The sequence below is a fragment of the Dermacentor variabilis genome, chromosome 6, assembly GCF_050947875.1.
Source record: "Dermacentor variabilis isolate Ectoservices chromosome 6, ASM5094787v1, whole genome shotgun sequence".
In the NCBI taxonomy this organism is placed as follows: Eukaryota; Metazoa; Arthropoda; class Arachnida; order Ixodida; family Ixodidae; genus Dermacentor; species Dermacentor variabilis.
Genome location: NC_134573.1, coordinates 99,483,365 through 99,498,951, shown reverse-complemented (window position 1 = coordinate 99,498,951; position 15,587 = coordinate 99,483,365).

The window sequence follows — 15,587 nt, the reverse complement described above, 5'->3', positions numbered from 1 at the left end:
GGTTAAGTCCCGGGAATTGTTTCTTTTGTACTTCCTTTACGTCACTCTAATACATGACACTAATTGTATATGCCGGAGACGTACAGCTCTGACCAGAACGTTTCTGCGAAACTCGGCCTGTACTTTGAACGTTATACTCTGTGTTGTAAAGTTCGAACCCTGTATACCATGCAACATTCCTCACACTACGAGGCGCATTAGAGACGATGCAAAAGCAAAATCGGGACTCCTGCACAGGCCTAGGTCCGACGAGCGTAGTCACTTATGTTTGCGTGTGAGCCAGTTGGGGACGTATTTTTCGTAGCAGTGTAGTGTGTAACAACACATACAAAACCTAGGAAGAACAAAAAAGAAATAGGTGAGCACTCTGCCCCATACCATCTCGTTTTTCCTACGCTTTGTATGTACTGTGACGCTTCTACAAAGAGCATGGTGTTCGTAAATGCCAATGACAGCCTTCTGTGCGCACTCATGAGAGTGTTCGTTCGAAAGAAGACCCATGCGCAAGGAGAAGCATCTTGAGTTCAATGGAACTTGAACTCGAAAATATCAGCGTACCGTCAGGAGGCAGTTATCTTATACGTCTACCTCCAGCACGACCGGTCGTAGCTGACTAAGCCCACGTAACCTAGCCAAGTCTGGGCGAAATAATTTCGCGACACCTCTTGCAGTGCGTAGTGCAATAAATGAAACCCTGGAAGTTCACTTAGGAACAATCAGAAATCACTGCATATCATCCGGAGCGCGTGAGGCGGCTGCTTTTTCTCATACAGTTTTTATTGTACTTAAGATATTAAATAAGCCAAACACATAGAAAGAATGTTACACTCAAGTTAAATGCTCGGATCTATTTAGATTAAGTTTAAAATTATGGTTATTAGCTTAATTTCGGGTAAAGGGTAGCCTGACGTGGTGGGTACAGATAATTCAAGATCTATACGTGTCATGAATATTCCTTAATGTTCCAAGCCTTCAGAAAGTACCCCGCTTTCGGAAAATGCAGTCAATGATACATTTTTCCATGAAGGTATTGGACATTGGTGCTAAAGTCAGTGTCAATTCAACTAGCATAAGCTTAGTTTGCACTTTCGGCTTTTTTTTTTCGCTAACAAACGTTCATTGCACGTAGGACTGCTACAACCGGCACTTGGGCATTCCTGTTCGTTGGACCGCGATTTCTGGCAGCGCAGAAAGCGACTTTGCATCAGATGCAAGCACTGCCGTGTACAGCGAGGTGCCTACGGACGAACAGCCGACGACTGCTGCGCCACAAGAAGACGAAGTGTGGAGCACTGTTGTCCCCATGACAGCTGCGACGAGCGAGCCGGACACCGTCAGGTCCGAGTAACCGTCGACAGTAACGCGGCCGAGCGAGCGTGATGGAGACTTAGGTTTGAAATTGCGAATAAAGCAGGCCCAATTCGTGCGTGACTTTCTTATTCTGTGCTCTAGACGGAAAGTGTTAATCTACGAGAAGGAGAGAGTTCCGCGGTATCTGCAGAAGGCGGCCTAGTGAGAGGCTTGCCATGTTACTCCGTGTGATATGGTGAAAGTTGAAAGAAAGGCAGGTCAGATATCGATAACAAAACACACGCATTCGCACACAGACGCATGCAAAATGCACCGACTTCAGGAAGAATGCTACATGAGGGCTCTAGTGGGGTGCAATTCCCACCAAGGACATTGCCACAGTCAGAGAACGTCCCGCAGATGAGATGGCGTATCTTGTCGCATGCAGACAGCTTTTGGAGTCGTAAAGCGTCTACAATTACGAATTAGGTGGACAAAGTCGTCATCCCAGCCAGTGGGACACAATGACGCGCTGAACAAATGCAGTTCAGATAAATAGTGCATCGTGGTGGGCTCACTCGATATGGGCACGTTCGATCACGCCTAGCAAGGCTCCCGGCAGTCAAGCACACTGTAGAAGTGTTCACACCATTAAGGGTGTTTTCTGGTCGCACTGGTAACAGCCTTACCGTTAGGGCCTTACAAAAATGGAGAGGCCGACAACGGAGCTCTAAGTAGACTCGCGATGACAAAAGACGTTGTTGAAAACCATCTAATCGTTCTGACAGCCCTCGAATACATGTAAAAGTGCCGCGCGACTGGCCGCTGGACGCAATTTGCGTGTATTCGCGGGCTTCTTTCATGCTTGGAAAAATACTTTTATGTAGCACTTGTCTAGCAAGAGAAAGCGGTATCGGGAGTTTTTCGTGTTGCTCTACGACTTTCTTATGGACCCTTTTCATCTAATTATAATATTTTAGAAGTTGATTAATTACCTAAGACTAGTTGTATAATTAGGTGGAACGAAAAAAAATAATATGAGCATCTCCAAGTGATGGCAAACAGCATTCATTACCTTGATTCTGCCCAGCTACGTGACGTTTGCATTTGGCTCAGGTTACGTGGGATGCCAGGTATATCCGAACCGGACATATATTAGTTATGGAATGAGCGTCTATAGGGCAGAGAATCGCAGCCCACAAAGGCAGAAAATTAGGTGGGTGATGAAATTAGTAAATTTGCAGGCACAAGTTGAAGTTACCTAGTGGAAAACAGGAGTAATTGCAAATCCCTGCAACGGACATGAAAATAGGCTGCTGCTGCAGCTGATGAAGATATTAGAATAGACCTAGCACGCATAAAATGGCAATGTTGGTAGGGCATTGCATGAATAGTGTGGATGTCATGACATGTATGCATGACATGACGTGCATGCCATGACAAGATTATTACATATGACAGAAATGACACGATATGCACGCATGACGTGTAATGTGTGCCATGATATGATTAGTATGAATGATATGCATGACAACAAAATAATACCATGACATGATGGACGTGGCATGCCAGGACGTGAAGACGATGTCTTAACATGAATGACGTGCATGATCTGCTTGTCGTGTAGTCATCTCATTCATGTCATGAAATAATATCCCAATATGCATGTCATGTTTATTTGTTATACTGATCCTCTGACTCAAGTTGTCTGCTGGCTTGCGCCACTAGGTATGTGGTCACCTTCGTGATGCCATCGTCGTTGCATATTTGTCATTCCAACTTCGTCATAGTAATCTCTGATCGGACTCTCAAACACTACGTTGGTCGAACTGGCTAGCTCGCGTCATTAGATGCATGCAGCAGCGCGTCTGCTGGCGATCGCCTCCGTGCGAACAATTCAAAAGCAAGTTTCGCACATGTGATGATCTCCGAACGCTGGACAGCCACGCGCCAACTCTGCATAACTATATAATAGCAAAGTGCTTCGCAGAACATCGATTACCTCGTTTTTGTAGAGAAATGCTTATGCGACAAGAATTGGCTCAGAAAAAAAGTGAAATGTTTTTTTATTAGTGATTATGATTCACTGAACACAATGGCTTTTTTTAACACGCCCCAAACCCTCGAAGTACTGTTAACGCGTGTTCTTGATGCCGGACTGACGGAACAGCTTGCTGGCGCATTCCTGAAATATGAGAATACACAACCGCAGATACACATGTTAGACACGCACATGCACATCCACGCACGCACACAAACACGCACATAAATACATGCCCACGGGTGCTCACGCACGTGACACTCACAAAAGATGCCTCCCCTTCTTTTTCGTACGACATATTGTGCACAGAGATGGAGCGAGATAGAATGACAAAAAAAGAAGGAAGAGGGGCAGAGGTAAACCCAACGCATGTTTAGTTTCCTAACATACACAAAGCAAGTGAGCGAAATTCAGGTTCCCGCAGAGGTGGCTTGCCAAGTGAAGGCAATAAATGAACGAAAAGAAAGAAGAGAGAATGGTCATTGTGCGCAGAACTCCGATGCTCTACATCTAATTCTACATGTATTTCGACAGCTGCGGCCACAACTTCCAAAATGTTAAAAGGTGAATGATGTTCAGACTCTTCACGCATGACACAATCACTGGCTTTGTATTGAAGGAGTACGTGAAAACTTATCCACTTTAGAGGGAGGCGGGCCACAGATATGTGTAAGGACTATGCATGATTTTATTTTTGAAGATCAGACCAGAAGAAGCTTTAAGAAAAGTTCGCACTGCGCCTGCAAATTCTTCCCCGCGCTAGAACATCGCAAGATCACGTGCGATGATCGCCACTGCGCACGAGCAATATTTTCAGTCCAAATTGGCAGCTCGTAATTTGCAAGCGATTGCTGCTCGTAATATGTAAAGAGACTGCTTTTGAGAGCTTCAACTTGTGAGCGCACGCGCGAATCCTCGTTTAAGAATGTGCCACGCATTTATACACAACTTCATCAGTACGCACACGAGAAGAACAGTGGCGATGCACCGAGAAGACGCAGATTTCTCACGGCGTCGTTCACGCTCAGTATAGTCGAGCATGCGCAATAACTAAAGTTCCGATTCAGAACATTCGCAACACATTGACGAGGCGTTTGTCAAATCCTACCATTTTGATTTCATTTAGAGCGATAGCTCTACTACTCCAGATAGAAACTCAGAAAACGCCTGGTTCTGTAAGTCTTACCTTGAAGATGAGCCGGGGTCAAACTGGGACTTAGACTGCCACTACCGGCGGTTCGCGATGAAGCGTAGCAGCATGAAGGTCAATTCGCTCGCTGCTGCCGCCGCGCCGAGCAACGTCTGTGTTCTTTCTCAAAGCAGGCAAAACCGCGCTATCGCTCGACGAACTTGGTTTAGGCGCGTTCAACCACAGCAGTTTTTGTTCTGACAGCCCCGACTAGAGTGATTTTAGGATTTTATTTGTAGGATTGACTACTATATGTAGCCTAGATGCGGGTATACTGGTTGGCAATAAAATATTTGCTTCTCTACTGTATTCCGTTGTCTTTTTTGTTAATGTGATGTAAGGAGATGTTGACGCACAATTTCAAGTGCCGACTACTCCTTAGCTGTTGACAGTGTCTCCCTGTGGACTATACATACAATGGGTTTGAACTACCAAAAAAAAAACAGCTCTTTATTTTATATCGAAAGTGATCCCTGCCCACTATACACTGGGGGGGGGGGGGCTATAGTCCAAAAATGCAGTACACAGAATGCTGTTAATTCCTAATTACTGTTAACATCCTGGATGTATCTCAATAGGCTTGAAAGTTTCATTAGTACAAGAAAGTGCCACGTAACCGATTTGCAGACAAATGTAGAGAGAGTACAACCTGTGCGTTAGCGCGCATTTTCACTCAGTAGTAATCAAACCGTACTAGTCTAAAGGATCGGGATGAGGTGTATTTTCGGTGCTTTCCTTCATGACAGTTCCAGTGTATGGAGATGCTTCGACGGACACGGGTAGTCAAAGAGGAAAAAGTTTAATTTTGTTGCATATTCGCCTCCCACACTAGATATGAATGCCCTGGAATGGTCTCATGAGGAAGTATACACTTAACAATTAGTTTTGAACAGAGGATACGTTAGTAGAAGCAAAACTTAATTTTTTTGCTGCTCCTGTTGTCATATCAGTATAAACACAACGTAAAGAAATCCGAAACTACTTCAATGCGTTGTGCCGTTTCTAGGTACACCTAGGTTTGTAACAGTATTCTGATTCAGCCTCTAAAAGCTGCACTTCGTACTACTCCATGCTCAGAACCGGGTTACAGGGCGATTACATATCGCACTTTCGTGTAGTTACACATAACAGCCGTGCCAAACATAGGTCGGCAAAACCCTTCGTGAGTCGACTCGCTCACACCAGGCTGACCCATTACACTGCATCTGAGTGAGTCCGGCTGAATAAAATTTGGTGAGTCTGAGTCCGAGTGAGCCCGGCTGAGCAGAACTTTGGTGTTTCTGATCTCCGAGTGAGCCGCAAGAAAAATTAGTTTTCTGATCGAGTCTGAGTGAGTTCTAATAATTTTGTCGACCTATGGTCAATTTCGAAAAAAAAAAGCCGTCGCTGAAATAGTGGCACCGGCTGAAACGCAAACAGTTCATCCAAGCAGCGCGCACCATACTTCGAAATTCGTATGTCTGTATCAAAAGAGAAAAAAAAAATCACGCAGAAAGTTCTCTGGGAGTTGTCTAAGTATGCGTAGGCAATGTGTCACTTGCTCATTTTCTCACAGCCCGGTGCCATTATGAATGTTATGAAACTTGATTCGACCAGCATAAACGGCAGCGCTGCGGTGACACGATCGGCTGCGGACGGTGGCGCAAGATGGATTGATGAGGCAAGTAAACTGCAGCAGGTGGCTGTGACAGATCGTTTATCACGTTCCGATCTTTATAAGCCATTATCGCTCTTTAGCGCGTTTTCTAACGCGTCGAACCATTATCCACCGTGACCAACCGTCCTCCGGCGGCTGCTGCGTATGGTGCGGCCTCACGGGCCCCTATCTTGAAAGCGATCTGCGATGAAAAAAAAGTGCGGGCAATGCTGTAAGCTTCGTGCGCGCTCCATTCTCACCGCTTAGTTCACGTTGAAGCGAGAGGCAGCACGAAGGTCAATTCACTCACTGCTGCATGCCCTATCACGAACGGGATCGTCTGACGGGACGGATGGACGGACGTATTTCCTCGTTGGGAAAGCATAGAAATGCGAATAAAAAGAAAGCATAGAAATGCTCACGCATTTGAAAGAGACAGCAAGGAAATTCGTGGCCGCCGAGTTAACGGCTGCAGTAAGCTCGCACCTACGCTGCACTTCCCCATTCCCTCTCTCTCTCACACATATACGAGCTTTGTCGCTTTGATAGGCGCACGCAGGGTCAGTCCGGAGTCGTCGAAGTGCCGGCGACGCTCATTCCCGACGTACGGCGTCTGCTTACACCTCCTTTCCTGCTAGGTGCGTCTCATTTTTGCTCCTAGAACTGTGTCCACTTTTCGCGCGTCGGCCACACGATAGAGGGAGTTTGGAAGGGAAACGTGGCAAATCTCGCAGACAAACGTGAAGCATTGAGCGCTGCGCGAACGTAGCTTTCACCTTCACCTTTTTGAAGAGGGTTAGTCATTGCCACACGTTGTGGTGCCGGCGGCGTCGCGAAAAGCGACCGTGGGGACGCCGAGAGTGCCGAAGTTAGTTCAGTTAGCGTGCACTTGACTTTTCTCCTTGCAACGCGAGCACATCGCCGTAACCAAGCGCCGGTGCTGTTGCCTCGTGTACATGCGGCGCCGGCGTTCAGCGCGACTGATAGCAAATGCCGATGCCATGACTGTGCACTCGCCGTGTACGTTTTTTTTATTTTGCATACATTTAGGTTTTGAAGCGATAGCGCTAAGGAGCCCGTGACGCAGAAAATCCGGCGTCGGCGTCTAGCGTTGGTCGCTGCCCAGGCAAAAAGAATTTCGGACCAAATTCCGAACCACGCATACGCAACCCCTTCTGTACCACCAAAGTTGCTCAGACCTTGTCTTTCATTCTTTGCAAGGTTATCCCTCGGAAGTTTGAGAACCGCGCCTAAAAACAAACGCAATGAAAAAAAAAAGCACGGACAGCGCATGTCCTTTATGTTAGCTCTTCTCAGAGTGAAATAGTATAAGTGCGAAACAATAACAGGAGATCGACTCACGCAAGGGGCTGTGTTTCAACCAGAGAGCTCCCCTTCTTGCATAACGTTCGCAGCCAGCATTTCCCAGTAAACGTCACGGTTACATAAACTTGAAGTTGCCGGAAAGCTTGAAAAGTAGTAAGGGGTCTTTGAACCCTATCGAGTTCCACTCTCAAGAGGAAGCTTTAGCTCGGGTGCTCCTATTTAAATACATGTAAAAGGATAATTCGTTTTCTCTCGGCAACCACTGCACCAAATTTGACGAGGTTTGTTGCATTTAAAAGACAAACCTAAAATCTAGTGACTGTTGGTTTCGAATGTTTGATTTATGTCTTCAATTGTTTATTAAAAATTGTCACAAATCAAAAATTTCCATAAAACGAAACTATCAAGTTTACAGCTCTGTAAGTCAGCAACAAAAAATGATAATACAATTCTGTAAATTGCATCTAATAGTAAATCTAAAGCGGACAAAATGAATCTAAAAAAATTGTTATATGGAAATGCAGTTTTTGCAGAACCCTGGTAAGCAACGTAACAAATTCACGTAAGATGTAAAAGGACATACCGAATTTGTCCTTTCAATGGTATAATGGATGCCGTTTAGAGAACCGCGATATCTGTTCTTGATGCAGTGCTATGAAGTTGTAAACTTCGTGCTTCAATTTTTTTCAAACATTCAAATTTTTCAAAATTCATGTAACAAAATTCAGAACCTAAATTGAAATTCCGCTTCCAACAGTCACTAGAATTTAATTTTCTCTCTCAAATGCAACAAATTTTATGAAGATTGGTCCGAGGGCTATCTCGCAAAAACGTTTTGTGTTTTATGTGTGTTTGAATAGGCGGCGTTGGATTTGGGCCCGAGCTAACGGTTCCCTTAAGGGCGAAGCATAAGCGCCCTCCAAATTACAATATACAATTTATGCGAGAAAAGAAAGGAAACCCGTATAATTTGGTTGTGACAATGGAGATTTCCTTTGAAAAATGCATAAATCGGCGCGCTTATACGTCTCCGAAGGCTATTTTGTACGGTTCGCACGTACTCAGTACGGTAAGTACGGGAAAGAGGGAGCGCTGAGATTTACGGGTCGACGTGCGGCCCCGCGCGGCGCTCACTGTCGATATGGCGACGCCACTGCCTGCTAAAATGGATGCCCTTATGCGTAAGCCGGTGGTTGCTGTGCAACATAACCCGCCGTGGTTGCTGAGTGGCTATGGTATTAGGCTGCTGAGCACGATGTCGCGGGATGGAATCCAGGCCACGGCGGCCGCATTTCGATGGGGGCGAAATGCGACAACACCCGCGTACTTAGATTTAGGTGCACGTTAAAGAACCCCAAGTGGTAAAAATTTCCGGAGTCCTCCACTACGGCGTGCCTCATTATCAGAAAGTGGTTTTGGCACGTAAAACCCCAGAATTTAATTTTTTTGTGCAAAATTAAACTTCATTATTTGACATTTGTGCCACAGCATCACTTGCTTTCTCCAATGTACCATGCAATTAAGTTCTGGCTCCTTGTGGCGTAACTTGCTCGTGCGCCATGCAGGTAAGTCGATAGCGCTGGGCAAAGTGTCGCCATGAAAAGAGATAAAGTGGACTACGGCCGGCCGGTTAGCAGATCGTTGTATACGCGTATATTTTTTGTTTGTGGGAAGCGCCAATGAATCAGAAAGAAACCGGAATGTGTTGCACCGAAGTCGTACCAATGTTTTTGTTTCGGTTTGACACCCGTGTTTGATTTTCAGTAAACGCTGATGACTGTGAACGCACTTCATTATGAACGTGAACGAGGGCGTTTAAGTGCGAGCAGAAGAGCGTACAAGTGAGTGAGTTACAGTGCATGTTTGTAGACGGGAGTGTGAAAGTGACTATGAAGTGAGTACTGCTTACTCTCTATCGGTGATCATTTTAGTGAATTGGTAGACCGCGTCAGTGAGGTTCACAGTGGCCAATGAGTTCGGTTCACTTAAGTAAGTAAGCGATTCCATGAGATTGAATGCAGGCTGATACCATGATTCCGTTATTATGAATGTGTATGTAATTACGTGAATCTGAAAAAGCCCAAGCCCGTTAAGTGCGTGATTCTATGTGGGCCTGCCTGAGCCTTGATTACCGTTGGTTATTCTGTTCTCGGTGAGTCCGAGTCGGAATAAGCCCGGCTGAGTAGAATATCGGCGAGTCAGAGCCCGAGTTAGGCTAGCTGAGTAAATTTTGGTGAGTCTGAATCAGAGTAAGCCTTGAACAACAAAGTTGCACCCATGGTTACGATTCTTACTAATGCGAAGTTTGAGCGCAGCTCTGAACGAGTGTTCATTTCGCGATATATCGGTTGGCGCGCACAATCTTTATTGCACGGCACGTGGCAAACGGAGCGAAGTATGGTGCTACTGCCTCGCTAATCTGGAGATCGCGATAGGCAGCGCGTGGACAGCGCTTAGGCGCGATTCACAGCAGCCGCTGCCGCAGACAGACCTGCCTGATGACGCGCGCTACTCTGGCGCCATCTCGTAGCCATCGACGCGGCACTACGCTTACCCTCCTCCTGTGCTTTCCGCCTCAGGCTTCCGCTGCACCCTCCTACACCGCTTTCGTCCTCGCGTCTTTCATCCCCCACAACACTCTGCATTCGCTCTTTCCTCCTTCGCTGTACTCGCTCGCACGGTTACGCCGACGCTCACCGTAGGAACGGGTGCGTAACAGCTGCGCTCCAAGAAGGAAACTTTCTTTTCCCCATCACGAATTCGATCTTGACCCTTAAGGAAAAAATTCCTTAACCTTGACCCTTAAGCCATGGGACAAACTAGCCTGTTTAGCGGGAAATATTTTTATAGTGAACCTTCAGCAGTTGCCAAACATGCTCCGCGTCTACAATGAAACTTTGTGAAGGACCTCATAGGCATTCCGGAGGCATCACGAGACACACGAGGGTTATGAAGATGTATACTCACGGCGGCGCTGTTAGAGCGGGCGTACACGGTCCTCAGTCGTTCTTCGTATCGACGGGTCACCTGAAAGCGACACACACAAAAAAAAATGTATTAGTCTTTTGCTGCATTCGTTAGATTATGCGCGGAACGCGAGCACTTCAAATGCCCTTACTGCCTCATGGAATTGACCATGGAGGTTTGCGTGTGTGTTCCCTTTCTTGTTATTGCGTGCCCGTATAAGCGCGTAACCTGGTTTCCTTTAAAATGTGGTTGCATTTATTTTCCGCTATGGTATTCGCATACACGATTTACAACCAGGAGGAGTGTTACATCCGATGACTGCTATAAACAACACAAACAGTTTTCCGGATAGCATGCCGGGCAACGGCGAATATATTAACCACCACACACACAAAAAAAAAACTGTCATGCAGCTGCGAACTAAAATTGCAAATTCACATTTATATCGTCGCAATCGTCATCATTGCAAGAATAATTGTCTGTTGCAAATAAAAAGCGTCTCCAGAAACTATTATGCTAACTGAGCATTGCAGAAATCACATCCGGACAATTAAACGGTAGAAGAAGGAATTGGGGGGTTATTTATGTAACACTAGGACAAGAGTTACGAGCATATACGAATGCTTGGACAGTGCGCCTCTTGATATCCCGATTTGAGACTGGTTTGTATTCTAATCTGTTGTTTGTCGTGGCCAATGTCTGTATTATGTCTAATCATGGCGGTTCATTCCGAAGTGTCATGTTGAGCGACCACGAATTATAGCGCTTCCCATTCGATCAAGTGTCCCCTTGCATTGCGCCCGGTACAAACAGAGACATCGTGTGAAGTATGCGCAAGTTTCATTTCCTGTGCTGTACAAATAGTGGGCGCGTGTTCCTCTCCGTCTCGTTTTTTCGCGTGCGTACGATCCGTCACTTTCAGCGCTTCTGAGTGCACAGAGCATCGCTACGATATTCCAACATCGTGGTGGTTTTCTGTTGCTTGGGCATAGTCCAGGGGTTTGTTGGCTTAATGCTATAGCTACTGGGAGCTCAAGCTGTCTCTACCGACAGCAGTGCCTTGTCATTTAACTAAAGGAGCGGAGAAATCATATCGTCTAGGAGAGGCGCGTTCGCAACGCCTTGAAGCCCTTTTTCACCTGTAGGCAAGCGGTTCTGCACGTACAGCACTTCACATAGCATTGCGGAATAGAGCCTTCAGAGGGCGAAGATATTTTTGGCACTACCTGACGCAGGCATAGAAAAATGAAGTATAGCGTACAGTATTACGCGTGTGTATGGCGCTGCCATAGTGTTCATGAAGGAAATGAGAGAGAAACCAATAAAAATGGGAAAACGGCGCTGGTGCCATATTGCCGATTGTTGGGGGTCGGGAAGTGCCCTCGATTTTTATACAGGGTGGCTGAAAAACTTACCCGTTGACTGGTGGGATAAGCAGCGGCCGATATGTATTACCCAGTCACCACACAGGAGCCTAGCTTCTAGAGGGAGAATGTTTGCACGTTACTATAAAGAGAAAGTGCGATTGGCGTCCCGCCATTGGCTTTTCTTGGTTCCTACCACTACATATGAATGAACGCAGTAAATTTTCTTTCAATAATGAAGCAAAACTGCGAACTGGTTCATCTCTTCAACGGCGTTTCTTCGCAATTTTCTTATCGCGAAGCGACAAACGCCTTCGACCGCCATTTGTCGAGGCTTCTGCTATCTGTCATCTGCCATCTGTCGAGGCTGCCATCTATCGATACCTCCATTTCATCGAGGCTTCCCATCCATGCTAGGGTCGTCCGTTTTTTTTTTATGGCGATATCAATTATATGACACTCCTGTGCCGTCGCCGTCATCGTGATGTTATGTATAAAGTCTAAGTGCAATAACGTCGTCACCTCTCGCCGAATGCTGCAAGTGCGAGTGACAGCGTGTGAGGGTGAGCCGACGATGGCGGCTCAATCTCGCGTGCACAACGGATGAAAGCGGGGACGAAAGTGGCCGTATTCCGTCGCGCGCAATGTACCGGGGGGAGAGGATGTAGGAGGGCGGGGTTCTATTTCGGGAGCAACTGCGTGTGGCGCGCGGTCACGCTGCCTTTACCTGTAAAGCGATTCGCTTTGGCGGCACAGTCTAGGTGGGCTGACGCTCGTAGCTTTGCGTGTGCTGTGTTCTCGCCGCTCGGTTTTCGTTGAAGCGATAGACTGCATGAAGGTCACTTCTCTCACTGCTGCTGCCGCGCAACCTCACGCCAGCGTTCTGACAGCGAGTGTCGGCGGTCATACAGTGGGTTGTGTGCCCTTTTCCCTATGCGAGCTGACACCATGCTTCTTAATTTATTTAGTACGCGAGTGTTTACAAGTTTATACGGCCGATAAAACTACTGTCCTTACTTATTCTGGCAGTCTACTAATTTGCTGTCGCAATCGATGCTTCGCCTTTCCGGCAAAACTGTGACTTTTGTTTATCTCAACCAAAATGACAGCCTGCGGCTTCACACGCTGTCGTAGGTGGCTGCAGGCACTGCGACACCAGAAGTTCTAGCATAAAACCTGCTTCATCTACAGCGGCAGCACTCTTGCTCTCAAGGGGCGTGCGTCACGAGTGAGCCTAAGTGCGTCCCGCACGCTTTGGCCGAGGGGTTTGTCACGACGTACCTAATTCGCGGAGCACCGCTGGTCCTTCTGTTGAATGTTTTCGCATGAGTTATCGCTCACGAACTGCGTTTGTTTTTTTTGTAGAAAAGAAACTACCCATGGCATGTTCAGAAGCCAGTTCTTTGAGTAGCCGCAGCACAGCCTGTAACGGCAGCGGTAGCTACACATTCCGTCGAGGCATTTCGGAGCGGGCAACCAGTAGGCCACCTCCTGACATCAAGAGGCTTCGATCTTTCTAGAATACGATTAGAATGAAGCACACAACAGATTATTGTTCCTGGCTGGCTGATGGAACTCTCATATTACTGGAAAGGGCACCTCAAGACGAAGTATCCGAACTATGAACAAGTGGTCCCGGCTCTGGAGAGATACGCGACCACTTTGACAGGTACTGACAGGTTTCAGCAAAGGAGTGCAAAGACCAGCCACCTGTCAAGCATCCTATTGATGGACAGCCTGCTGATCGGGACGTCACTCTGGGTAGGTGAAAAAAGTAAAGATGGAGAGACTGTACAGGCTCAAACTATGTGAGGTGGAAAGCGAGATGAAGGGATGTGGCCAAATCTCCAAAGGTGAATTCACAATAAATCTTTCTCAAAGCGACAAACAGCGATAACGAAAAGAGGTTATACCGTTGTAAATGTTTTTTTTTATTTTACCCGCGCTATGCACCTTTGCTTAGAAGTACACAGCTTGTTCACAAGCACTGAACTCGTAACGGCGTAGCTCTTCGTTCACGTTCACTTCCAGAGAGCAGCTAGTGCCTTTGTACCCTAACGAGCGAGCTGTAACATTAACCTGACTGCGTCTTTGCGATCCTGCCTGACTTATGATAACTCTAAATTCATACCCGAAATTCTCTGCCTTTTAGAGCGCAGCTCTATGGCGCCTGTTCCTGCGTTGAGCGTCGGCGTCGTTCCTCGGCGCAACCGAGCGAACGAGCACAGCGAAAGATGAAAGGGAGCGCAGAGCGCAGCGGCAGATGAAAGAAGAGCGCGCGAGGAGGAAAGTGGAGGATGAGCGGAGGGGAAAGAGCCTGAGCCCGTGCGGAGTTGCCGGTGGCGAAGGCATCCGCAGCCTTGTGGCCGATATTATCTGCGCTTCCTAGGAGGGGGCTGGGTAGCATGAGGTGGGCAGGGCTACGCTCCCCCGTGGCGTCAGTTGCTGAGGTCATTCCACGGTACCAGCGTGTGTGACAGGTATCGTTGTTGCTGCGAGCGGCGATGGCGTGCGGCTACGAGTAAGGCTCGATGCGACACTCCATTGGGCTTTGTCGCCTCTGACACTGGTGGCTCCCCGCGACGATGGGGGGAATCGTCCTGTTTCGATGGGGGGAATCAGACCGCTGTTTGCGCCGGTGATACCACTGCAAAGTGATTCGAACAGGCGTTTCAGGCGTTACCATAAATACATTTGGACATGTCTACAGCCCTGTGTATCAATGGCACAGACCAACTCTGGCGAATTAGCCAAGAATCGGGGGTGCCAGAATAACAGAAGGTAGTACTACATAAAAAGCAAAATAAGTTTACTAGTTAGGAATAGGTATAACCTAGAAAAAAATGGAAGTTTCGCCCGAAAGACGAAGCAGCACTTGCGATAGCAAATTATGAGACAGCTATACCAAATAAGTTCAGTAGTTTTATCGGTCATACGAAGTTGTAAACATTGGCCTAATAACTAAATCAACAAGCATGGTATCACGCGCGCACAGGCAAACATGAAGAGATCTCACTCGATCAGCACAAACACTCGCTGTCGAAACGCTGGCGTGACGCAGAGCGGCAGAAGCAAACGAATTGCCCTTCGTGCTGCCTCTCGCTTCAACGTGAACTCAGCAGCGAGAACAAAGCGAACGCGAAGCCATAAGTCCTTCGCGCAGCTAGGCTCTTTACCCGCAGATCGATTTCAATAAAGCGGCCGCCGGAATAGAAAGCCTCCTTGGCAACTCCACGAACTGGTCGTCAAGCCGGCAATGAGGCATGCACCGCGCGGGATATTCGCCCTCGACCTGAAGGGAGCGTTCGACAACGTGTCCCACGCGAGCGTGTTGCAGAATCTAAACAAAACCCGGTGTGGCCGGAAGACATTCGGCTGCATAAAAAATTTTTTGTCAAACCGAGCGGCGACCATCAGGGTAGGGGAGGAGAAATCGGACCCTGTCGAGCTCGGCGATAGGGGCAACCCTCAGGGATCGGTCTTGTCGCCCCTGCTCTTCAATCTGGCCCTGCTGGCCCTGCTGCCCCTGCCCAGTCTACTCAAGCAAATCGAAGGCGTGGACCACGCGTTCTACGCCGACGATATTAAGGTGTAGACGGCCCAAGCCGGATCCGATGCCTGGATGGAGGAAGTCTTGCAGCGGGCGGCAACGACCGTGCACGAGTACGCAAAGTCGTGCGGACTGAGCTGCGCCCCCCAGAAATCAGAGCTGCTCATGATCCAACCGGGAAAATCCAAGAAGGAGCTGCCGCCGAACGTGATTATCGCCATCGC